The sequence below is a fragment of the Podarcis muralis genome, chromosome 6 (genome assembly GCF_964188315.1).
Source record: "Podarcis muralis chromosome 6, rPodMur119.hap1.1, whole genome shotgun sequence".
Lineage (NCBI taxonomy): Eukaryota > Metazoa > Chordata > Lepidosauria > Squamata > Lacertidae > Podarcis > Podarcis muralis.
The window spans coordinates 33,617,229-33,642,767 of record NC_135660.1 but is presented as its reverse complement, the minus strand read 5'-3'; the positions used below and the strand labels follow the sequence as shown (position 1 = coordinate 33,642,767).

General features: G+C 42.9%; 1 long non-coding RNA gene across 2 annotated transcripts; it reads left to right on the top strand.

The window, feature by feature from the left end:
- Nucleotides 1–379: 379 nt before the first annotated feature.
- Nucleotides 380–8,376, top strand: LOC114597775 (uncharacterized). Of its 2 annotated transcripts, XR_003706892.2 has the most exons (3): nt 1,599–1,982; nt 2,358–2,452; nt 4,296–8,376. It is a non-coding gene; the product is annotated as an uncharacterized LOC114597775 (long non-coding RNA). The 2 variants fall into 2 exon arrangements; XR_003706891.2 differs by having other exon boundaries at nt 380–2,452.
- Nucleotides 8,377–25,539: the final 17,163 nt, after the last annotated feature.

The window sequence follows — 25,539 nt, the reverse complement described above, 5'->3', positions numbered from 1 at the left end:
CGCCGCCCTCACTTCCAGAAGAGAAAGGGGCTCTGTCAAACGCAGTTCTTGCGCACTCTGTAATTTTCTCTCCTGGAAAGGGCTCTTGTGACTCTGTTCAGCCATTCAGCTGCGAGGCTTTGTAGAGATTTTAACCTTGGGTGGGTAGGCCCTTGAATCAGGGTAACTTGCCCGCCATGGTTTATGTAGCCTGTTCGGAAATTATGCACGCTTGATTCTGGGGAGTGGAGCATAGAGCTAAATACAATGGGAAATATCACCACGCTGGTTCTGCCCCCGTATATAATATTTGTAAAAGAAGAAGAAAAACCCATTGGTGTCAATGGATCTCAACAGGCACCTAAATGATCTCTTTCTGTGGGTGCTTTTGTGTGTGTGTGTGTGTGTGTGTGTGTGTGTGTGTGTGTAATTTATGATTATCTTATTGCGTTCACACAACTGGATTTCTTTGTAACTGTACCTGATGCTTTTTAAAAAAAAATTGGAATGTTTGACAATTAGTTTCTAATAAATGCACATGGCAATAGTTCCGTTCCCTTTGTCGGAATCAATAAAATCAGGTTTATTTGATATCTTCCTGATTTGAAATGTTAAAGACTGAGGTGACCAAATTGTGGCAGGTCACTAAAAGTCCCAAACGCATTTACCTCCAAATTTCATCATTTTCACTAAAACTTTCATTCCAAGTTAAGTGTGACTGTTTCTCGCAGCTTAAAAAGTCACATGTTAAAATATATGCTGTTTCCTATTGGACGCGTAAAAAAATCAAACAAGTTTTACGACTTGTTCAGCCATCGAAAAAGAAAAAAGAAGCTTTACTTAGAAGGAAGCCCAAATGTATTTAATGGGATTTACTTCCAATTAAGTAGGCTTAGGACTGAAACATTGAAACAGGAGTCTCCTAAGAGCATATTGTTTGTACAATGTATCTCCCAACAGCAACCGCAGAAAGTACTGCTCTCTTTTCCGTTAAGACCTGTATCTTTGTATACTTACATACGCTGATAACACTATTACAGCCTAGAAGGCAAATAAAGCCAAGTTTTATTGAACAGAATGAGACTGTCGGTAAAGATCAGGAAGCCCCTGAGTCAATGTTTCAACTAAGACGAGGTACATAAAAGGACAGAAGTTTTTTTTTTTTTTAAAGCGCATTATTTTTGGTTTGCAACCGAGGTGCTAAGGATCTATCTTCGTGTGCTTCTAATGGAGTGCATATTTCTATTGGAGTCATCTCTGTTGGAATCCCTTCTGTCGCTTTTCTGGAGCTTGGGTGTTTAAAGTGAGCTCTCGGATTTAGATCAGCCCCTTCCTGAAATCTTGAGCCCAGAGAAGCTGGCGGGGAAACCTCTTTCCCACGTAGGACGCCAAGCACGCACCCAAAGGCTCTGTGGATCCAAATAAGCTGCGAGGCTCTGCCGTCCTGTGCGCATTTACTGGGAAGTAAGCACCGCCGACTCAAGCGGGTCTGATTCCCGAGGGCCAGCTGGGCTGCCCTGGAGCAAACCGGCCCGAGGGTTTTGCAGCAGCCTGGCTTCCCTTTTGCTAAGCAAGCGGGCAGTCCCTGCTTCTGGATCCGACGGGGCTGGCCCCCCGACGGAAACCGAGCGCTCGGCCGCCTGCTGGGATTCAGAGCCGCGGCTGCTCTTTCTTTCGGAGGCCGGTGGCGTGAGCTAGTGAGGGCCAGTTCCTTCCCCCTGACCACCCAGGCTGGCCGGGGCTGCTTCCCCCACCCCGCCCCGCTCGCAGGCATTTCCTTCCGCAGGTGTAGCGGCAGCATTGTGCTGTGTGTCATCACCTCCGCTAGACTGCAGAGCCCTCCCTTCCCAAGCCTGGAAAGGCGGCGGCGGCAACAGAGGCAAGCGCGCTCGGCCAAAGGGTGGCTTTCTGGGGAGTCTCTCTTTCTCTCTCCTCACACGCTTCAGTGGGATCTGACAGGAAATCAGAAACTCAGGAGGAGGAGGGCTGAAATGGCGAAGAAGGTGAGGGGACAGCCGTGGGTGTCTCTGCCCAGCGCGCAGGGCTGACACGGAATGACTGGCGGGGGTCACTGTTTCGCTCAAGGAAAATCTTTCCTTGCTCCCTCTCCTCTTCCTGCAGACTGGCAGCCAGCCCCTGCTTGGCAAGCCTTCCTGAGGATATTGATATTATTATTATTATTTTAAAAAATAATGGTAGGATCCATCCAGCTTAGCTTTTCCAGAAGCAATCTAGTTGTTTATGGAATAGGTTGGATCCGAAGGAAGTGACAGCGCATGTCTACTCAGGAGCAAGCCCCGCTGAAGCCAACTAGGCTTACTCCCAGGTCAGGGAGCAGCAAGGTCTGCAGCTGAACTCGAGACTGACTTTCTCCGCAGGTTTCTTGGGGAACTAAGCGCCGCTTCCAGTACAATCTACTGAGCATGCCTACTGCAGAGTAAGCCACACTGAGGTCAATAGGACTTACTCCCAGGTAAGTTTATCTAGGTTGGTACCTAATTTGCTCTGGCTGTATCCAGCCTGTAAATATTAAGCGTCCAGGGATCGAGATGTTATTTCCCTGGCATTGACTTCGAGGTCACTCTTATCAAGGCTAAGGGATAACTGTATACATCAGCAGGTTTAGCATCTTCCGCAGATAAATAAATTTCTTGAAGAGTTGATTTGTGAAACCTCTCTCTTTGAATAGGAGGGCTCACCCCGCAAAAAAGGAAAAGGGGTGCAATCAGTTTTAGATGCCCTTAGATTCTTAGGGATGCCACTGTTCCATCCCTTTCTTTCTCCCCAAACTCAGTGCTAAAACGTCATGCAATTAGAAAGGACGTGCAATGCACAGAGGCGAAGGTATATCTGCGTTCAGCCAAAGTGGATTCTGGTTCACAAGGTCCAGTTCTAAAATTCATAAGCAATCGGGAGTGGGAGCTGAATTCCTGCAGAAAAGGCTGCGCACGCTGCAACTCACATGGCAGTTTAAGAGCGAGTAAGTTCCAATGACAGCAAGTTCCATTGAAGAGGGTCCGACTGAGCAAGCACGGTCAGGATCGCATTGCCAGGCACAAGTTTGTATCTGGATCTGAACCTGGAACTACTGAAGCCCACACGGAGGGCTTAGTCTTGGCATCTCCATCAGATTACGACCTGCTTTCTATCCAAATTAAACCAACGCACCGGGATCCGAGATATAACTGGATCTAGATCCAGTCGGTTGAAATTCAACATATTCAGGGCTAAGTAGAGCGACAGGTTTAGCGGGGTTTGAAATGTAAACTTGGAGATAAGTCATAATCACATGGATATCAAAAGGACACGCATAACAAGACTTCAGCACCTGAAATACTCCGGCTGCCGATACTACGGTTTATTGGCAATCGGGATAATCTCAAGAAGGGATAAGTCTAGGGCACAGATTATAGGTTTTCCAGGGGATCATATCTTTCTTTTGTCTAAACGACAGGATTCCTATTCCCCGAAAAATAGGTTCTGTCGCAATAAACCGGGCTTTACTTCTAAGTAAACCGTTTAGGATTCGGGTTAAACTTGGAAGTAAGGCCCTTACGACGTTTTCTTCAAAGTCACAGTTTAGGGTCGTGGTCGTCGTGGCGCAGTCTCCATCCCCGCTGAAAGGAATAGCCAGTCTTCCACGGGTGAATCATTTTCTGCGCTTAAGAAGGAAGGGCAGATGAACGAAAATCATGCTGAGTTGCTCTGTTAGCTGTAGAAAGCTGGAAAACCATATTGCCTAGATGCTCCCGGGCAATTCAGGAAGTAGCCAAAGGGGAAAAATCACATTCATTTCATTTTAATGACCCCGGCTCAGGAAATATTAATTGCTTTCAATCACACAGATTGACTCAGGGTGATGAGTAAAATGGTTGGCTTGGATCAGGGTATTCACAGAAACAATATTTTGAAAGGGAAGAAAACCACGGAATACAAAGCATAATAATGATAATGGTGATTATGATGTTTTCATTGTGTGCGTTTTTAACCCAAATATCACAACAGTTCTTTTCTTTTTCTTTTTTTAAAAAAATGGTGCTCATTTATTGCCTTGCTTCTGTTGACTAGAAATTCAACAATTTCTAGGCCCCACTGAATGCAGTGGGTTTTACCTCCGAGTAAATACGCGATGGTTCCCTCTGTTTAAGTAGCACTGGTCTCAGAAAGAGAGAGAGTTAAGCGCACAATTAATTCTTCAATTGACAGCAATGGAAAATACGACTAACTTCGGCTGGATCTTATGTCAGGGTTGCAAGGTGGTGCGCGCGTTTTAAATAAGATACTGAGGATATAATTTTTTGTTCTTGTTCTTGCAGACAAGACTCAAGAAATGCAAGGCAAAGTGAAGCGGCTGCAATACCAAAAGCGTGAAGGATCCTGAAAACCTATTAAGATCAATTCCTTATTGAACGGAGGCTATTGCCCTTAAAAAAACACACAACCGTTTCCAGGGGTGGCTTCGAGGATAACCAGCGAATTTGGACCATTCAGATTAAATTTCTCACACATTGACGGCTAAGGCACAATGGAAGTTCTTTACCATATCTCATTTCTTTCATCTCATGTTTTTGTTAAAAGATGGCATGGCGGGTTAAATGACAGAAAACACGGACATAGTAGAAATTACCAAAAAGAACAAGCCCGCTTTGAACATCCTCAAAATTCCTCGACAGGTAAAGAAATGAAATCTTATGATGGTAATGAATTCACCTTGTGGGGAAATCAATGATTTTTATAAACTCATTTTAAACAATTATTTTAATTTATGAAGGCTAAGACACCGAGAGTATAACAAATAGATCGTCGACACCACTGTAACGTAATCTATATCTGAATTCAGAGGGTACAACGACAGCAACTAGCCTGGCCACTGGATCAAATAATATTTCAACCTGAGCCAAGAAGTCCCATCTTTTCCGCACTTGAACGTTTGAGTTTGTGGTTAAAGTTCGCCAGTCTTTCCTGGGCTTACCAACTCTTGCCTGGTAAGGCGCAATATACCAGAACAAAACTCAGCAGGAAAATATTCCTTTACATTTAAATTCATTGTTTTATTTTTTCTTAAAAGATAATTTTGTCTTATTTTTGTCTTTTAAAAATACATGCCAATCAGAGCCGACCGGTGTCTTTGTTTCATATCATCTTGATCAACTGAACAGTTTCGATTCTAGGCTGAAAGAAACATATATTTCTCTCTTTTTTTAACCTTTTAACTCTGGTGGATGTTGTAGCTATGCCCCGCTCCCTCCCGAAACGGACGATCAGCTAGGGAAGCCGGTTCCTCTCTCTCTATTCCACGTAAAGGTTATTCTGACTCCAACGGAATAAATATGAAGGGAAGTACAGAGGTCGCTTCCCCGAAACCTACAGAGCTCTCTTCACAATGGCCCGCTTCCCCCAAAGCCTCTTTTGTTTAATTTTCGGAAGCTCCTACCGAAGCCATTTGTCTCGTCCTCAAGCGGCCCGACTCGAAGAAAAACAGAACACTTCAATTTCAACTTTTGCCAGGCACACACAAGCGTGTAAACATACTTCCCTCTCTCTTTTTTTCCTTTTGGAGAGAGACTGTGAAAGGGCGGCTACAAATTACACAACACAAGATCCTCTCGGAAAATTTCAAAAGAGGTGGGTGGGAAGAAGAAGAAGCTGACCGTGGGGTAACTGGATCTCTTCCCCTTCCCCCACCCCCGCTCCACCAAGGGAAACGTCTTTGCGGATCCCTCGATCACCTACTTCTCGCTTGCCACTTTCCGGCCTGGTTTCATGCAACTTGTCAATTTCACACCAATTCCGAGGGAGGAGAGGAACCCTGCCCTTCTGAAGCCCTCGTTCCCTACCTCAATCTGTTAAGAATGAACCGAGCCTTGCACAGATTGACCCCCAGCAAGATGAAACGGCGGAGAATGTGATCTCCTTCGTTCCCAAGAAGAAAAGCCGTGGGGTTGCTGTTTGGAGGTACCTACCTCCTCCCCTCCCCTATTTCCTATTTTCAGCAGGCTTGCGGCATCAACAGTTTCGAGAATTGATTTATCTTGAAACAGTCTTTACAGAAGTCGGTCTCTCCCACCCGCCCCTTATAAACTCGCCATGCTTTATTTAAAGATCCTGGATTATTTGTTCCAATAACAATTGGGGAAAGAAACAGGCATACACATAAACATGGCATTTTAGGCACTGTTCTTTCCTCTAAAACTAATGAGACCAAAGGAAATAAAGTGTGGGAACTGGAAGGGAAAGCTTTTCTTGAAGGAGGGATTTTGCATCAGGTTCAGATTGGTTTTTCACAAGATTAATAATAATAATAATAAGAAGAAGAAGAAGAAGAAGAAGTAGTTTATTATTTATACCCACACTTTTAGGGTTCTCCTAAAGAGACTAAGCTTGATTATAACCCACATATATGCACACACATTTATGTATGCATTACATGCAAAACAATACATTGTACATGTTTGCCCATGTGGTGGTGGTGGGGGGAACAGGCAGTATATGCATATAGAAGTATAGCCGGAGCATTGCAAAGACAGATCCATAAATAGGAACACCAAAAAGGAATATGCGGCCACACTGAAAATGGTATTTTGAGTGTTCAAATAGAGTTACTGACATGCAAATTATGCTCAGGCCTCAGATGAGTAATTTAATTGAGGATTTTCAATGTGCGCATTTATTTAATCAACCAGGCATCTAATCAGCCAAAATCAACAATCACTTGAGACGCTTGCATGTTATGTGCATCTAGGTGCATCTAGGTGTCATTATCACCTACCTAAACAGGCCTCCCAAACATATAATGATACAACCTTATTTATGCAAATTGCCTGATGGAATGGCTTTCTTTTTGTTCTTTCGTTAGTAAACAAAAATGGTAGAAATGGAAAAGCTGTTTATTTGAAAATCCTTTTCAGAATATAGTATTTGTTTGATTAACTGCAGTTCTGTAGTACACCTATGATACTGTGTGAGTTTCTGCATACGTGTCTACACACATACCATAAAATCACACAGAAGAAGTCCAGTCACCCAGTCCTGACTACAGAACAGGACTATGCAATCCTATGCAGTCTATGCAATCCAAACTTACAACATGCCATGAATAAAGAACAGGGGCATCTCACAAAGATGCTACCAGCCCATGCACCCCAAATTACTGAGAGCTGCTTCCCATACCAAACAAGAACAAAACAAACACTGCAATCCTATGTATGTCTACTCAGAAGGAAACTCACTGAGTTCAATGGGACTTATTGCCTGGTAAATGGATATATGATTGCTGCCTATGGATTTCAGGATATCCTGTAGTAATCTATAACTGTCTTGAAGTCCTTGAATCATTTTTTAACTCACCCAAACAAACATTACTCTTTAGTTGTGTCATTCATAAATTGTTGCATTACATGAGGGGAACTAGTCAGCTGAGCATTAAAAAACCCCAAGCAAACTTTAATATACTTGGGTGGGGTTTTTTTGGTTGCAAAATCAGGGATTGATAACCTGTGGCTCCAAATGTTGTTGGACTACAGCTCCCATCATCCCTAACCATTGTCTAGGCTGGCTGCGGCTGATGAGAGTTGGAGCCCAACATTTGGATAGCCACACTTAGTCAGGCCTGGTCAAAATCTTCAACCCCCCAGAATCCAAATCAAACTTTGTTCTACATCACTGTTGAACCCATATATCTGCATTCAGGTTGATTAGCTCTTGGGGGAGCAAGTCCTGTTAATTCATAGGCAGCAGCAGAAATCAATGGGATTTCCCCCCACATACTGTATTACTGTAGTCACACTGTACATTTAAAGCACACATAAAGCACATGACTTTAGGGACTGCAGCATCCTCAGCAGATTACAATTTCCCAGGATTCTTTGGGAGAAGCCATGTGCTTTACATGTAGGGTGTGATGGTTGCATGGGGTAGAAATGCACATGCCAACACTAATCAGATTCAGTTGGAGCCCAGATTATTGTCACTGGTTCAGGGCAAAAATGCTTAGGGATGGGATGCCTTTGCTATCAACTTCATAATGGAATTAAACAGGCTCCAGGAGTCTAAGCGCTTGGCTTAATTGCACTGCAGATCACACTGTTGGAATGCTGGGGTATTTAAAAACACCTAATGCATGTCTTCCAGCGAGTATAAGCTGTATGCTTCCCCATGCACACCCAGATGAAATAAGATCTGTTCAGTTCTCTGAGTTTTGCATTGGAGAATATCCTAGTATATCTGATCTATTGAAGTCCATGAGTATTTTGCTATTGAAGTCAAAGAGCTGTGCGTTGTGCACTAAGGCTCATGCTTTTAACAAATTCCCCACAGTCTTTTTGCAAAGGTTGTTGTTTCCCACTGTTAATCCCCGATAAAGTTTTCCTGCTCTATAAATATAATTTGTGAAAGTGACATGAAAGTCATTGAGTCTCATTTCTTGTCTATGAAACCTTCTTTAAGACTCAAGACTATCCTGTTTTTGTTCTAACAAACTAACATGTCTATCTACCCCTGTGGAAATCCTCTAACATTTCTCAAGAATGATTAACCCTGAAATCCTATATACATTCAGAAGTAACCCGAGTGAGTTTAATGGGACTTATTTACAGAAAAGTATGGCTGGACTGGCAGTCTAACAGAGAAAGGCATGTATTATCTACATTCATCCGGATGTTAGTGTGGCATAAGCAGGTGAATGGCCGAGGAATCCCATAGCAGAGAACAAGAGATGTGCTTTATTAAACAAACACAGATTATTCAAGAAAACAAGAACTTGTTACATGCCACAGGAAAGGTAGCAGCACAGTCTCTACACTATAATTTTCTGCAGAATAGTTAATCCTTTTTGCCAGGAAACTGTGCAGAGATCAGGGAGCTGTAGAACAGAACCCCGAGAATGTCACTAAACTAAATTTGTTGGATGCCCCAGAAACAAAAACACAACCCAGGAGGGAGGGGATCCATCTTAAACCTTGGGTTGTATCCAACTAAGTTTCACCTAGAGTAGATCCACTGAAATTAATGAAGCTAAGTTAGTCATGCCCATTAAATTCAATGGGTCTACATTAAGTATGACTAGCATTGATACAAAGCCAAGAAATTAAAGTTTCAAAAGGACTACAGTTTTCTGAAGGCAAAATGTTATTTGATATTAATATTAACCCTTGCCTTGCTGTAAAAGGCAGCTCAACTCCAATGGTGTCCATCCCATATTCCTCAGGGCAGGGGCAAATCCAATCCCCAACCAATAGCATCTTCTGTCACACAGTATCCTCCCCTGCGTGAATGTCTTTCACTGCAGACAAGAACAAATGAGTAACGTGTGTGAAGATGAAAATTCTAAACTCTAATCTATTTTCAAGAGTCTCAAAATACAAAAAAGTACTCCTGCATTCATTCAAAAATAGAGATACTCTGAAGGAGCATGCTGATTGAACTCACAAGGCGGCAGCCGGGCGGGGGGTGGCGGGGAGAGCTTTATTCTCAAAACCTTACTGAATTTACACAATTGGTCATGTGATAAAATGTAAACAGTGTTGTTGTTCTTTCTTGGTGTATGCAGTGTTAGATTGGCCATCCAGTTGGCTGTTACAGGCTTACTGGCTGCTGTGATTATCCTGTGTTGCTGCTGTCCTGCAGTCACTGGCCTACAGCAAGGCTGCTGAACATTGCAAATGAAAACAAACAGGCCAGCCTCCCCATTTGAAACAAAAGAGAACTGATGTCCCTTTAGGAAGCTGTAAACATAGACAGCTTGGCTCAGCTTCAAAGACAAGAAACAGGAATTAATGCTCAGCCATGGCCATTTTCTAGAGCAGAAAATGAAATTTTGCATAAATGAAAGTTCGGCTACATTTTAAGAATTCAGATAAATGTCATTGCCTGTGTCAGCATTTTGCTTGTCAGTGATACTGAGGCAAACTTAGTGACATTTTTGACAAACAGGAATTCTTTCCTCTTTGAAGGAGAACCCCTAGCCATCACTGAAACAGTAAACACATTTTACAGAATATCTGTCTGTGGCAATGTGTAAACAAGGTAACAATGATTTCATAGGGCCCAGCGATCTACCTTAAAACAGTAAAGGTACCCCTGCCCGTACGGGCCAGTCGTGTCCGACTCTAGGGTTGCGTGCTCATTTCGCTCTAGAGGCCGTGAGCCGGCACTGTCCGAAGACTCTTCCGGGTCACGTGGCCAGCGTGACGAAGCTGCAGCTGGTGAGCCAGCACCAGCGCAGCACACGGAAACGCCGTTTACCTTTTCGCTATAAAGCGGTACCTATTTATCTACTTGCACTTAAGAGTGCTTTCGAACTGCTAGGTTGGCAGGAGCTGGGACCGAATGACGGGAGCTCATCCCGCCGCGGGGATTCGAACCGCCGACCATACGATCGGCAAGTCCTAGGCACTGAGGTTTTACCCACAGCGCCACCCGCGTCCCTTACATTAAAACAGAGAACATGCCTAACTAACTGCTGATCATCCAGATGCTGAGGAATCCCATGGCAGATAAACCATATAAATAACAGAATCATAGAATTGTAGAGTTGGAGGATCATCTCATGGAATGATATGCTTAGTGAAACATAGCTTACTCAGGAAAACAAACCAAGCTACATGTTACAGGAAAGTCTGAAAAAGCCTTAGGACATATCTATATCAGTTTCACCCAACTTGGTGCTCTCCATATATTTTGGACGACAATTCCCAACAGCCACAATGGTCAGGGAGGAAAGTAGTTTGGAATTCAAAGCATCCTGAGAAAGCTCTCCGGTTTGTGCCTTTGTCTAAATGGGTCACGGCCCCACCTCCCCAACCAGGGAGCCTCCAGGTGATGTGGGACTCAGTCCCCCGCCCCCGGAGGGGAGTTGGTGGCCACGTGGTCCACTGCAACTCCTCCCCACTGCTACGTGGAGTGGATCTGCTTAAGACCTAGCATTTTTAGGTGGGGCTGGGAAAGTTTCCCTGCCTGAAATTCTGGACAGCAGCTGCCCTGATGGTCTGCTTTGGTATAAGGCAGATTCCTATGTTCCTATGATACCAAACAGGTCATTTTCTGCAACTGACCACACTACAATTCCCAGTGTTCTTTGCACAGGAAGAAAACCATGACAGTCTAAATCATTATATAGCAACGCACCAGACGTTTTTAAGGTTCTGCTCATGACTATCAATCTTAGAGTAGCATCTTAGCATTTCTAAGGAGGAAAAACAAAATAAAAAAATTCCTTCCAGTAGCACCTTAGAGACCAAATAAGTTTGTTATTGGTATGAGCTTTCGTGTGCATGCACACTTCTTCAGATAACTTGTAACTAGAACTAAGGAGGTAAATTATCTAATGCAATGAACTAAGCTTTGGCTAAATTTAGCTTTCAGATTATACATAGCAGATGACAGAAAAAATGATTTCTTTATCTTTTAAAAATTGCAATGGTGTGGTCTATACTTAATCCATCTTTCTGGATGCATGCTTGCATATATTCAAGTGCACTGTCACACAAAGAGATTGAACTGGATTGCAAGATTTTGAGTGCCATGCTGTGCAATGCTATGCATGTAAACCCCACTTGGTCCAATAGTGCTTACTCCCAGGAAAATATACAAAGGATTACAGCCACAAGGTCCCATCTGCCATAACTCTTCAAAAGTAAAATACATTGATGTCTGGTCTTCAGTATTTGTCTATCAAATGAGATATGACCCTGGAGTAGGTTATGTTAATTGGATTAGAGTCCAAGTTGGTTTGCTTGGGGAAGGAATTATTTAAGGCTGAGGATAGAAATAGTGTTGTGCTGAAATCGGTCTTCCAATTTCTCTGAAGTTTTCCTTCCATCCAAAAGAAGCTTCCATTTGCTTGCCTCATTCTCAGGGAACTTTAAACATTTTTTATTTGAGTTCACACTATCATTGCAAGGTGGGCGAAGGGATGTGTGTTTCTTTCCAGGAAACATTTACCCAGCACACTGCAGCCTTCCTGGCTTCCCACACTTACTTGTCAGAAACAGCCCCAATGATGTTACCTAATGATGCCTCACCCCTGGGTTTTAATTGAGGTGAAGACGCCTGGGAAGGCTGCAGAGTGCACACCACTGTTGGGATTATTTACAGAATGAAAGAAAAGGCACTCCCCTCCAAAGTAACAAAAGTGGAACAAAAATCCTACACCCCAACTATGAAAATTTCACTGAAATCTTCTCTCCCTATTCATTACTTCCAAATGCAATTTATTTTATCATTAAAAACATGGGAGAAAATTTTGGTCCAGGACTAATAAGAACTCACCTTTGCAACATTGTTTTGGAATGAAATTGTAAAGAAAGCAGCTTTTAAAACTCTCCAGTCCCTAAATGAATTTGCTTCATCCAAAATTATTTCAGTGAAATTACACTTATTTTTTGAAACTTATTTTTACGTTACAATGCTGAGGATAGTGTGGGATGTAAGGGGAAACTCAAATTCCACTTGGCTATTATAGAACCTTTCAAAGAGTTAGTGAATAGACTATGGTAATAAATGAGTATTTTTTTTTTAATTGTTCAGGGTAACATATATCTCCAAAAAGAAAATTGAACATAAAGTGGTCTAGTGGTCTGGTGAAGAATTAATGAAAGAAATGAAGAGAGACAAGTTATCTTAACATTTATCACTGGTAATGTCACTTCTGACTATTCTGCAATGTTGTGCTAGTTTGTCTACAAGTGCAACCTTCCAAACTCTATCATACCAGTTTTGCATAAGTTTTAAAGTCTGAATGCTATGTTTGCTCTGAACACTTGCTCTAAAAAGAACCTGTATAGTTCAAACGACCCACTGAAGTCAATAGGGCTTATTTCTCAGTAGGCCTGCATAGAATTGGGCCACATGTTTCTATTATACAGCACTGAAGGGATTTGTCAGGAGGACAATGCCTTACTATGCAAATTGTAAGGCAGCAACCCTTGTTAAAGTTAAAACCCATAAAATGCAACTAAAAGATATGCTTATTTCCTCTGTTCACCAACCAAAATATACCTCACTAGAATCTGAAAACGACAGGATTATGGTTTCTTCCAATGGAATAACCACAATTAGATTGTAAGGTCCTCGGGGCAGAAAGTCTGTTTTTAATTTGTAATTTAAAGCAGTATCTCCTCTAAGCAATCAAAACAGCCTAATGCATGCTGGCAACAAGCAGCCTACCAACCAAATTGTAAATACATGTTTCATACCTTTGAATCTTCGTGCTGTATTAGTCAAGCACACAGCAGATGTCAGTACACCACACATCTTAGGGAGGCTGCAATATAGATTATAAATAGAAAAGCACCAATAGCACGAGTTAGGTGCTGCTAAGTGCGGCGCAGTGACAGTAATGAGTACTGTACCTCTCTCATCCATGTGTTTTTACCATATGGAATTTCACACCTCAGCTACTTTTGAAACTCTCCTTATGAAAATTTTGCCTTGCTAAAATGCAACACCTCCCCAGGCAAGGACGGGCATATCCTTTTAAGCAAATAGATGCAGGAGGGAAAAGAGCCTCTTGATCACATTTAGCTATTAATTAAAAGTGATTCTCCATGTAGCTTGACTGTTAAGTGCATGTGTTGTGTGTGTGTTTGCATATACTTGCGTGCATGTGTGTGTCTGCTGTTTAATGTTCCTAGGTTGAAGACATCAACCCAAAGCAAACACTTTCCTGACTAGGATGCCATTGTTGAATCACAGCTGCAACATCAAATGTTAAGTAGTAGTAATAATAATAATAATAATAATAATAATAATGGCTGTTAATCTTACTGAAGTCTGACCCTGAGGTACCATAAACACCCACTCACTCTCACATATGGCGCTGATAGGTCTTGTAGCCCCACCCCTCTTCCTTCCTTAGACACACCCATTTAGTGCTGCCCCTCCCATCTTTGACCATGCCTCCGTTTGTTATGATTCTGATGCTTATTCCTGCCCTTCTTTACACCATGTAAGTCAGGATGCATGACAATGAATCTATCAAGATCACCAAAATAACTTTGTGGAGGAAGAAGACAAGAAGAAGAGTTTGGATTTGATATCCCGCCTTTCACTCCCCTTCAGGAGTCTCAAAGCGGCTAACATTCCCCTTTCCCTTCCCCCCACACAACAAACACTCTGTGAGGTGAGTGGGGCTGAGAGACTTCAAAGAAGTGTGACTGGTCCAAGGTTACCCAGCAGCTGCATGTGGAGGAGCGGAGACGCGAACCCGGTTCACCAGATTACGAGACCACCGCTCTTAACCACTACACCACACTGGCAGAGATTTGAACTCAGCTGCTCTCTGTCCAAGTCTGGCACCTGCTCCACTTCACAATCCCGTTAAAGAAACACTGAGCATTAAGTCGCCACCTGCCCAGTTTCTCTGCGCAGCATTTTGAGGACACAGCCCACATTTTCTTTTGAAACCTTTAGAGTTGATTGCTGCTAAACAATGTCGATTTCGCCATTTCTAGAAACACAGGAAGATGCCTTACACTGAGTCAGACCACTGGCTCGTCTAGCTCATTATTGTCTACACTGACGCTCCAGGGTTTAGGACAGAGGACATTCCCAGCTCTACCTGAAGATGCTTGGAATTGAACATGGGACCTTGCTGCATCCCATCCCCATGGTTTATGCCTTCCTGCTCACTTTAACTGGCAACACTATAAGCCTCACTGAAAAGCATCCTCTCTTTTGTCCATAGAACAAGAGAACTCCTCACAAAAACAAACAGCCTCTCCTCTTTTTTCACTCCGTGATCTGTGCTGATAATGTAGTGTGAAAGCCCAGGGAGTGTTTTCAGATAAAGGTCTGTATTCTCAGGAAGCATAGGACATGCACCTCAATCCAGGGGGTTTCCTTACTTTGTGCACCCAATTTCCCCATACGCCAGAGATCATTGTCTGGACACTTAAAGGACAAGAGTTACAAAGATCATCCAACATTCAGTTGCTTCTCAGGAAACTGCAGAGGGACTTAAAAAAAAAGGCTGTTGTGAAGCTAAGCAGAATGTTTATCTTTCTTATCTGAAAAAGGAAACCTATGGGAAACTGTATGCCATATTCTCTCCTGGTCCCCTGTCATATAATTATAATGCATTACACAAAGCAGACAGCTTTTGGGAAGCAGTAGGTCTAAGGAAGGGACAATCCCTTATTAAATGTGGCTTTGGCTTCCTTTCCAAATGTTTCAGGGCTCAATTGAGTAGTCCTCAGTGTAAAACAATACATGAGCTAAGTGTTTGGATTAGGACAACACAATGTGCCCTAAGTGTCCCATGGTGTTATGGGAACAATTGCTGCACACAGCAAAACTCATTTTCCCCAACTAAAAGAACGAAGGCCAGATTCCCCGCCCGCCCCCCCGCTTTCAGACTTCAAAGAAAGAACACAGAGTAAGGCCTTTTACATGGCCAAATTGCTTAAGGGGGTGGGTGGGGAAGACTGTAATTTTGCCATTACATATTTGATGTAACTTCAAGTTTTCCACCCCACTATTAATTTCTCTCTAGACCAAGTTAAATCAGAATCTCAGTGGATCCAAGTCATTATTTTGGAGAAGTTAAAACTACAACATGGCAGTATTATGGAGCACTACGCTTCTAACTGTGGGGGGGGGGGGGAGTGATATTTATAGAACTCCTTAACAGCTGTGAATAAATATCAGTTGGCAGAAGGTATACTGAAGAAATCTTGACCACGAAAGGCCAATTCTTGTCTGTCTGTCTGTCTATCTATCTATCTATCTATCTATCTATCTATCTATCTATCTATCTTTACACAGAAACCCAGCTTTCAATAACAAATCCTACTGCAATGAAGGGAGTAACAAACCACATCCATAAAAACATAATTTTAAAATGAATAAAATAAAAGCTATGAACATTGAATGCTCTTCCGAACTACAAATATTATGGCAGTCTGATAATAAAACGACTAACAAAATAAAACATCACTGTGTGTGTCTACTAGCAATGTTCTCTCTTATAGTTCTCCCAGACAAAGGTTGCTGCTATGTTTCTGTGGGCAGGGGAACCTAAAGCACATTTTTACTAGGAATTTGGTTCCATTAGTTTTAATGGGACTTGCTTCAAATATGTAGCCATTTCCAACAATTTTTTTTTAAAAAAGAGATATATAGTAGCCATTGGAGACTTCAACTACCCCAATATCTATTGGAAGTCAAACCAATAATGTAAGGTCCAACAAATTCCTGCATTGCCTCACTGATAATTTCTTTTCCCAGAAGGAGGAAGAAGCAACAAGGAGATAATCTCTCTTGAACCTGGTCCTCACTAACAAGGAGGAACAGATGAATGAAGTAGAAGTCCTGGGAAACTTGGAAGAAAATGATCATGTCCTCCTGGGTTTCATGTTACAGAGGCAAGGGAAAGGTGAGTGTAGTCAGACACGCACTCTGGACTTTAAGAAGGCTGATTTCAGAAAACTTAAAGAACTATTGGGAGAGATCCCATGGTCAGAAATACTCAAAGAGAAGTGAGCAAGCAATGAACTCAGGCTTGCTAGAGAGGTTAAAAGCAACAAAAAAGGCTTTTATGGGTATGTCCGTAGCAAAAGGAAGAACAAAGAAACAGTGGGGTCACTCAGAGGAGAAGATGGTGAAATGCAAACAGGGGACACAGAAAGGGCCGAACTCCTCAATGCCTTCTTTGCCTCAGTCTTCTCCGATAAAGAAAACAATGCCCGACCTGAAGAATTTGGAGCAAATGATTCAGCAGAGGAAACACAGCCCAGAATAACTAAGGAGATAGTACAAGAATACTTGGCTAGTTTAGATGTATTCAAGTCTCCAGGGCCAGATGAACTGCATCCAAGAGTATTAAAAGAACTGGCAGATGTGATCTCAGAACCACTGGCAGTCATCTTTGAGAATTCCTGGAGAACAGGCGAAGTCCCGGCAGACTTGAGGAGGGCAAATGTTGTCCCTATTTTCAAAAAGGGGAAAAGAGAGGACCCAAATAATTATCGCCCAGTCAGTCTGACATCAATACCAGGGAAGATTCTGGAGCAGATTATTAAGCAAACAGTCTGTGAGCACCTAGAAAAGAATGCTGTGATCACCAATAGTCAGCATGGATTTCTGAAAAATAAGTCATGTCAGACTAACCTGATCTCGTTTTTTGACAGAATTACAAGCCTGGTAGATGAAGGGAATGCAGTGGATGTAGCCTACCTTGATTTCAGCAAGGCATTCGACAAGGTGCCCCATGATATTCTTGTAAAGAAGCTGGTAAAATGCGGTCTTGACTATGCTACCACTCAGTGGATTTGTAACTGGCTGACTGACCGAACCCAAAGGGTGCTCATCAATGGTTCCTCTTCATCCTGGAGAAGAGTGACTAGTGGGGTGCCACAGGGTTCTGTCCTGGGCCCGGTCTTATTCAACATCTTTATCAACGACTTGGATGATGGACTCAAGGGCATCCTGATCAAATTTGCAGATGACACCAAACTGGGAGGGGTGGCTAACACCCCAGAGGACAGGATCACACTTCAAAACGACCTTGACAGATTAGAGAACTGGGTCAAAACAAACAAGATGAACTTTAACAGGGAGAAATGTAAAGTATTGCACTTGGGCAAAAAAAATGAGAGGCACAAATACAAGATGGGGGACACCTGGCTTGAGAGCAGTACATGTGAAAAGGATCTAGGAGTCTTGGTTGACCACAAACTTGACCTGAGCCAACGGTGTGACGCAGCAGCTAAAAAAGCCAATGCAATTCTGGGCTGCATCAATAGGAGTATAGCATCTAGATCAAGGGAAGTAATAGTGCCACTGTATTCTGCTCTGGTCAGACCTCACCTGGAGTACTGTGTCCAGTTCTGGGCACCACAGTTCAAGAAGGACACTGACAAACTGGAACGTGTCCAGAGGAGGGCAACCAAAATGGTCAAAGGCCTGGAAACGATGCCTTATGAGGAACGGCTAAGGGAGCTGGGCATGTTTAGCCTGGAGAAGAGGAGGTTAAGGGGTGATATGATAGCCATGTTCAAATATATAAAAGGATGTCATATAGAGGAGGGAGAAAGGTTGTTTTCTGCTGCTCCAGAGAAGCAGACACGGAGCAATGGATCCAAATTACAAGAAAGAAGATTCCACCTAAACATTAGGAAGAACTTCCTGACAGTAAGAGCTGTTCGACAGTGGAATTTGCTGCCAAGGAGTGTGGTGGAGTCTCCTTCTTTGGAGGTCTTTAAGCAGAGGCTTGACAACCATATGTCAGGAGTGCTCTGATGGTGTTTCCTGCTTGGCAGGGGGTTGGACTCGATGGCCCTTGTGGTCTATTCCAACTCTATGATTCTATGATTCTATGAGTCCAAGATGGATGGGAACCTCTTAAAGGTGAAACATTGAAGGCACAAATCCAGACAATGCAAACAATAGAGAAAAGTGGGAGGCAAAAGTGTGGCTACAAAAGGAGTTTACAGATGAGCTGAAATTTTAAAAGGGCATGTATAAGAAATGGAAGAATGGAGAAATCATGGAAGAAGAGTATACACGGGTAGCAAACAGTTGAAGGGAGAAGGTAAGGCACAGCAAAGCTCAGAATGAACTGAGGCTTGCAAGAGAGGTTAAAAATAATAAAACAGTTTCTTTGGCAATGTCCAAAGCAAGAGGAAGAACAAGCAAGTAGTAGATTTTCTGTGTGGAGAAGATGGAGAAATGCTGTTGGGTGACAGAGAGGAGTGGAACTGCTCAACACCTACTTTGCCTCTGTCTTCACCCAAAAGGAAAGCAGGGATGAAGCAGGTGATAATAGAATAAATGATGCCAGGGGGGAGCTGCATCTCAAGATAGGAAAAGAGGCAGTAAGGGAACACCTAGCTGCTTTAAATGAATTCAGATCTCCAGGGCCTGATTAGCTGCACCCAAGGGAGCTTGTGGATGCAATCTGTCTATAATCTTGGAAATTCTGGGAGAACAGGGGAGGTCCCTGCAGACGGGAGGGAGGCAAATGTTGTCCCCGTCTTCAAAATGTTGATGTGTGTGCAGCATCTATTCTTGGGGTTTCTTCTTTTAATAGACTTGCAGCAGAGCTTCCTTTTAATTGAGTATCTTTATTATTTACAAATATTTACACTAGTCGAATAAAAATAAAATAACATAATCCTTTCCTCTTCCAGCCATCCAGCCAGAGACCTAATGCTGACTCATGCTCATTTACACACTGACACTTTACACTGACTCTTGTCGATCACATGCCCTTCACAAAGTCTCCTGTTGCTGGGTAGATTTTTCTGTTGCCTAGCAACCTGTTCAAGACCAATTCTCAAGTTCTTTTTAGAATATTCCAACACAAAAGGGGGAGAAAAGAAGACCCTGGTAACTACTAACCCATCAGCTTGATGTCAACACTAGGAAAGGTCACAGAGCAGATAATTCAATAGTTGGTATGTGAACACTTAGTAAAGGACTCTGTAATGACTAAGACCCAGCATAGGTTTCTCAAAAACAAGCCATGCCAGACAAATCTTATCTCTTTTTTGATGGAGTTACAAGCTTGATGGATCAGGGGAATACTGTGGACATAGTGTATCTTGATTTCAGTAAGGCTTTTGACAAAGTCCTCCATGATATTCTTGCAGAGAAGATATTCTCTTGCAGAGAAGCTTGTAACATGTGGGCTGGATGAAGCAAGAGTTAGGCGGCTTTGTAGTTGGTTGACTGACGAAATCCAGAGTGCCCACTAATAATTCTTCATCATCCTGGAAAAAAGTGACAAGCGGGGTGCTGCAGTCCTGGGCTCATTGTTGTTCAATGTCTTTATAAATGATTTGGACGAAGGAACTGTGGGGATGTGCAGGTGACACCAAACTGGAAGGGATCGCTAATGTTGCAGAAGACAGAATCAGGATTCAAAATGACCTTAACAGATTGGAGAATTGGACCAAAGCTAACAAAATGGATTTCAATAGAGACAAATGTAAGGCAGGAAGAACCAGCTGCACAGATCTAAGATGGGGAACACTTTACTTGCCTGTAGTACATGCAAAAAGGATCTAGGGGTCTTAGTGGACAAGCTTAACATCAGTCCACAGTGCGATGCAGGAGCAAAAAAGTCATTGCTATTATAGGCTGCGTTAACAGAAGTATAGAGTCCTGATCAAGTCATAATATCACTCTATTCTGCCTTGGTCAAACAACACCTGGAATACTGTGCCCAGTTCCGGGGAGGGGGCATAATTTAAGAAGGGTATTTACAAGCCTTATGAGGAGTGGTTGAAAGACCTGGGTATGTTTACGCTTCAAGTTACAAGAAAGGAGATTCTGACTAAACATCAGGAAGAACTTTCTGATGGTAAGAGCTGTTTCACAGTGGAACGGGCTTCCTCAGATGGTGGTGCACTATTCTTCCTTGGAGGTGTTAAAGCAGAGGTTGGAAGGCAATCTGTCATGGATGTTTTAGTTAAGATTTTTGCATTGCATGGGGTTGGACTAGATGGCCCTTGGGGTCCCTTCCAACTCTATGATTCTGTGTTTAGGAAAATATCTTTAAAATATTTGCTGCTTTTGCTTTCCTAAGCATACATTCTAGAAAACAAGTAGGAAATGATTTTGACTCAAATGGCATGGATTTATAAAATGGTTAAAGATATGTCTGAAAGATGGGTTAAAACACAAGACCCGTTAATGCCAACATTTTGTGGAAGAATTTAAAGACTGGCTGTCAAGAGATCAAGCTGTGAACACATTACTAACAAACTGTTTTTAAAGTTACAAATTATTGGCTTGTCTACAAAGTCCACATTGAAAGAATTTGATGTATAGGCATTTAGGCAACCTTCAAGATCTCATGACACATAATTAGTGCCACATTTTCTCTGTGAGCATCCTAGCAGCACCTCACATGCAGAGGCTATGGGGTCACTCATTCTAGATTTTCTCTGAGCACCAGCAGCCTCCCTTCCTGTCATTCTCCTGCCTTTTATGGGATTCTCCTCCAGCAAAGTCATCCACAGTTAGTTACCCTTCACAATGTTCTTTGTGACTTTAGCATTTCCACTTGGAATCTCCAAATAAAATGTTCTTATTCCCTTCAGACAGGGGTGGGTGGGCTGAAGGTAGATGTGGGAGATATGCAAGGGCTTCTGACTCCCATTTGTTTAACTATAGCAGCAAAGACTTAAGTTCTAACTCTGTGGCTTTTGATCTTGGCTCTGGTTGGTAGATTTTGTAATTATCATAATAATTTATTACTTAATACCCTGCACATCTGACTGGGTTGCTCCAGCCACTGTCCAACCCAGTGTAGAAAGACAAGCTACAATTCCTGCTACCTTCTGCAATTCTCAGGCATGGAAAATAGGCAAGCAGTCTTCACTGAGGGAGGTAGTGAGTATTAATTTGACCATGTTAAAGAGGTACAGTAGAGATAAAATGGCATTGACTTGCTGATTTACATCACAGTTCACTGCAGAGCTGGCCCAGAATTGAGAAGAACCTTTACAGCAGAGTTGGTGAAGTCCCTCCAGGTTTCCATCCCTGTGCTTGTCTTATGTTGATCACTGTTTTTATCCTGCCCTCCAAAGACTAGATGGTGTTATTAGTCCCTTCCAACAATATGATTCTAACTAGAGTCAACAGGGTCATGTTGGGCTACCAAAGGATGTATTCTACTGCTAGGCTACAGTCATTATGGTCACCAACCCTCATAGTCCTTCCATCTTGTACATTCTGCCACTCACTCATGTGCCCTGGAGAAAACTTCTCCCTTCTTCCTTTTCCTCATGGGGTAGTTGCTTACGGTAACTATCTCTGTATAACCCAGAAATCACAAAGGAATGTTCCCATGTATTAGGGCTTTTCATCTGTTTTAGGTAAAGTCTGAATACTGAGCCTGAAGCAAAGAGGTCACTGTACATGACAAATGTCCAGTTGTAGAGAAGAGTGCTTCACCCACATAGGTGATGAAGAGAAGTGGATAGTAAGGAGAGGGAAGATGCTTAAAATAAAAGGTCTTCCATCAATAAAGAGAGCACTCAAGCAGTTCAAACAAGGTTCGTAACACAGGGAGCTTCCAGATGACCCGACCAATTTGTTTGAAAGAAGGTTGGACAATGTTACATATTTATTAAGCATCCATTCTGATTTGCTTATGGGAAGGTTAGACAATATTGCATCATTTGTTTCCCTACACTTTTGAGTGTATTTCCACATCATTTCCTGATTGGACTTGTGGATTTGTTCAGCAAAACCTCCAAATCACCAGTAAGTACACAACCAGAATTTGTCAGGATGTGATTGGATCTCTCCCAAAATTGTCAACAGCCTGGAAGTGCTCTTAAGTGTTAGGAAGGAAGCTGATGTTTCAACAGAAAACAATGGATTCTGCTGCTTTGAATAATTACATTTTTAATTTGTGTGAAATAAAAAATAATTAATTTGTTAAAATAGCCTGGCAGAAGTGGCTGATGAGAGGAAAGACCGAGCAGAAGACTGAATTAAAATAGTGGATTGCTGTTGCTATTATTATTATTATTATTATTATTATTATTATCATCATCATCATCATCATCATCATCATCAACAGTACCCAATCAATATCATGAGGACCACAACAGATGGATGAAAACAAACAGTAAAGTAGCTCAGGTTTTATAAGCACCAGACAGGAAGATCCAGTGATTCAGAAGTGTAGGGCAGCTTTTATTTGCCATTTGTATCTTAGCGAGCTTTCAGACTCCCTGCCATCATTGCGATACAGTAAAAATAAATACCGGACAAGTGGTCAGTATAGCTTGTTACACTATAACAACGTACAGCTACAAGCCATTTCCCCACTAGAAATGCCATTCATCATGATGGATGTGTCACTTGGCCTGCTGAAAATGTTTTGGTTTAGGTGGAAATCACCAGGGATGCCAATGCTTCTTACTATTTCTCTTTGCTAGGTGACTTGAGATGCTCGGCCACATAAGCATCGAGTTAAATGGCAAAAAGCCTTGCTATTCAGAAACTATGGCACTGTCAACAAAAATGAAATGTCTGAAAGGCAAGTTCATACGCTAGATTGTTTGCCTTTCAGGGTTACGGCCAAAGAGCCAATCAAACTCTGCAGCAGTGTTTTGCTGTTTCTTTAACTTCTGACTTCATCAGCGTAAGACAAACATACCACCTTGAGCCCCTTCTGACCTATAATCTATACACAGTTCAGGAGACCAAGTCTGTTATGGACTACCAATCAAAGAAATGCTTGCTAGGAGCTGTGATGAAAAATGGACACTTAAGGCCTTCACAACATTTACTTGTATATGTGGCACATCCAAGGTAACATTTGGAAGTAAAAGCAAAAATTGTTGAGCTTTTTATTTTATTTTTACAAAAATGCCAAAAAAGTCAATTGACAAAGCGGAAATCACCCCCCCCCCCCGACGCCAGTTCCACCTTTGAAATACAGGACCTACTTATTCTCTCTCCTCTACTGCACAAAAGGGTACCCTCCGGGAAAGGTTAAGCCTATTTATGCCTGGGGTATTTCATGATGATGAGCCTGGTTAACTTTCTCTGGACTGCAAACTCCAGCAAAGGCCCATAGGGTGCTAATGAACACATAGAGCTCTGAGTGTGTGACAAGGGTCCAGGGGAAACAAGGCTGTCCTATTGTTTATTGCGATCCACAGAGCACCCTGTCATAGAACTGGACACTGAAGCTGTATATTGAGCATGGGATAGGTGCCAACACATCTACCCAAGGTTGCATCTAAGGAAGAAGAAGAAGAAGAAGAAGAAGAAGAAGAAGAAGAAGAAGAAGAAGAAGAAGAAGAAGAAGAAGGGTTTGGATTTGATATCCCGCCTTTCACTCCCCTTCAGGAGTCTCAAAGCGGCTAACATTCTCCTTTCCCTTCCTCCCCCACAACAAACACTCTGTGAGGTGAGTGGGGCTGAGAGACTTCAGAGAAGTGTGACTGGCCCAAGGTCACCCAGCAGCTGCATGTGGAGGAGCGGAGACGCGAACCCGGTTCCCCAGATTACGAGACTACCGCTCTTAACCACTACACCACACTGGCTAGCGCTAAGTGAACATTCCATCAGCGCTAGGATTTCTGCACAACAGAACGCACACCACCTAATCTGCTCTAGGGCTTCCCCAACCTTATGGAGCCGATTTTGGGGAGGACATGAGGTAAGGGAGGCGAGAGGGAGGGAGGAAAGTTTTTATATATGTTGGAAGCTGCCCAGAGTGGCTGGGGCAACCCAGTCAGATGGGCGTAGTACAATGAAACCATCATCATCACACAATCAGAAATCCTTGGCCCTGGCAGGTCACATTAGTTGAATACTGGTGACAGTATCCTAATGTCATTTTTGCTTATGATGGAGCCAGCTATGTCAGCTATGTGTGATTATGGGCTGTATCACATGCTGTAAAAATCCTACATGGAAGCCACTCTCTTCTGTATAGGAAGCTGTGCATCGTTATATAAAATAATCTTACACACGTGCAGGATCCTGACAGGGAATGGTGTGTGTATATAGTGAAGACTTCCTGCAGTTTTCCACATGGAAGTCATCTCCATACAGGGATTCTACAATGTGTGAAGGAGCCCTATGGGGTTGAAGCTGATAAGTAATAGCACAGAATCCTGTTCTCGTTCTGTCAGAAGAAGTCATTCTGGGAACAACAGTGTTTTTTAACAATAGATGGTGTGTGAGAGAGAGGCAGGCGGCGGGGGGGGGGGGGAGGTATTACTGTTGCAATTAAAACAGTCCCCAAATTACCAGTTTCTTCCATGGTTGCAAGCTTTAATTGGTTTTAATCACATGGAAGATGGAACAAGCTTGTTTTCTCCTGCTCTGGAGGGTAGGATCTGAACCGAAAGCTTCAAGTTGTGAGTCGAGGACCCGAACCTGTGTGGTGGTGAATAAAAGACAAGGACACAAGTATTTGGGTTAGTGGGCTGAAAAAGGCCACAACTTTTTTTGAATACAGCATGTGAGTGGTATTGGCTTAGGCATTGGACCAAACAACGTATTCATGTTCCTAACCGGGGGTCCATTGAAGGTTAACAACCAGTGGGAGGAGCTTGTTGATGCAAATACAACTGGAAGCTTCCCATGAGGTCACCGGGGGTCGTGCCATGGCCCTAGCCACCAGCAGGGCATCGGACAGGATCCATGACCACCGGATTCCTTTAATGGAATACCCAAAAGAGGAAGGGTATATGATGGCCATACTCAATCCTCCAACACAGTACACATATTCCAATGCCTAACTGCCAATACCAAAAAGTTGTGACAAGTTGCTATGAGGTAGGCGAAAAAACCAAGAGGCTGGTGCCAATTTGCCAAATGGATAAAAGAGTCCTACCAGGCCCCTTGGGCAACCAAGGCAACCAACTGAAGTCCATAGCAAGGACAATACGCAGAGGAAGATGACCTAAAAGGGAGGGAGGGTGGGAGATCTGAAGCAAGCAGGAACCGACTGGGGTCAGAGCACTGCCACGGCTGCTTAAATGCAGCTAAACCCCGCCCACCAGTCGGCCCTATTGGCCGGCTGAAAGGCTTGGCTGCGGCAGCAGAGGCAATTAGAGGCAGGGAGCCAAATACGCCTCCCTG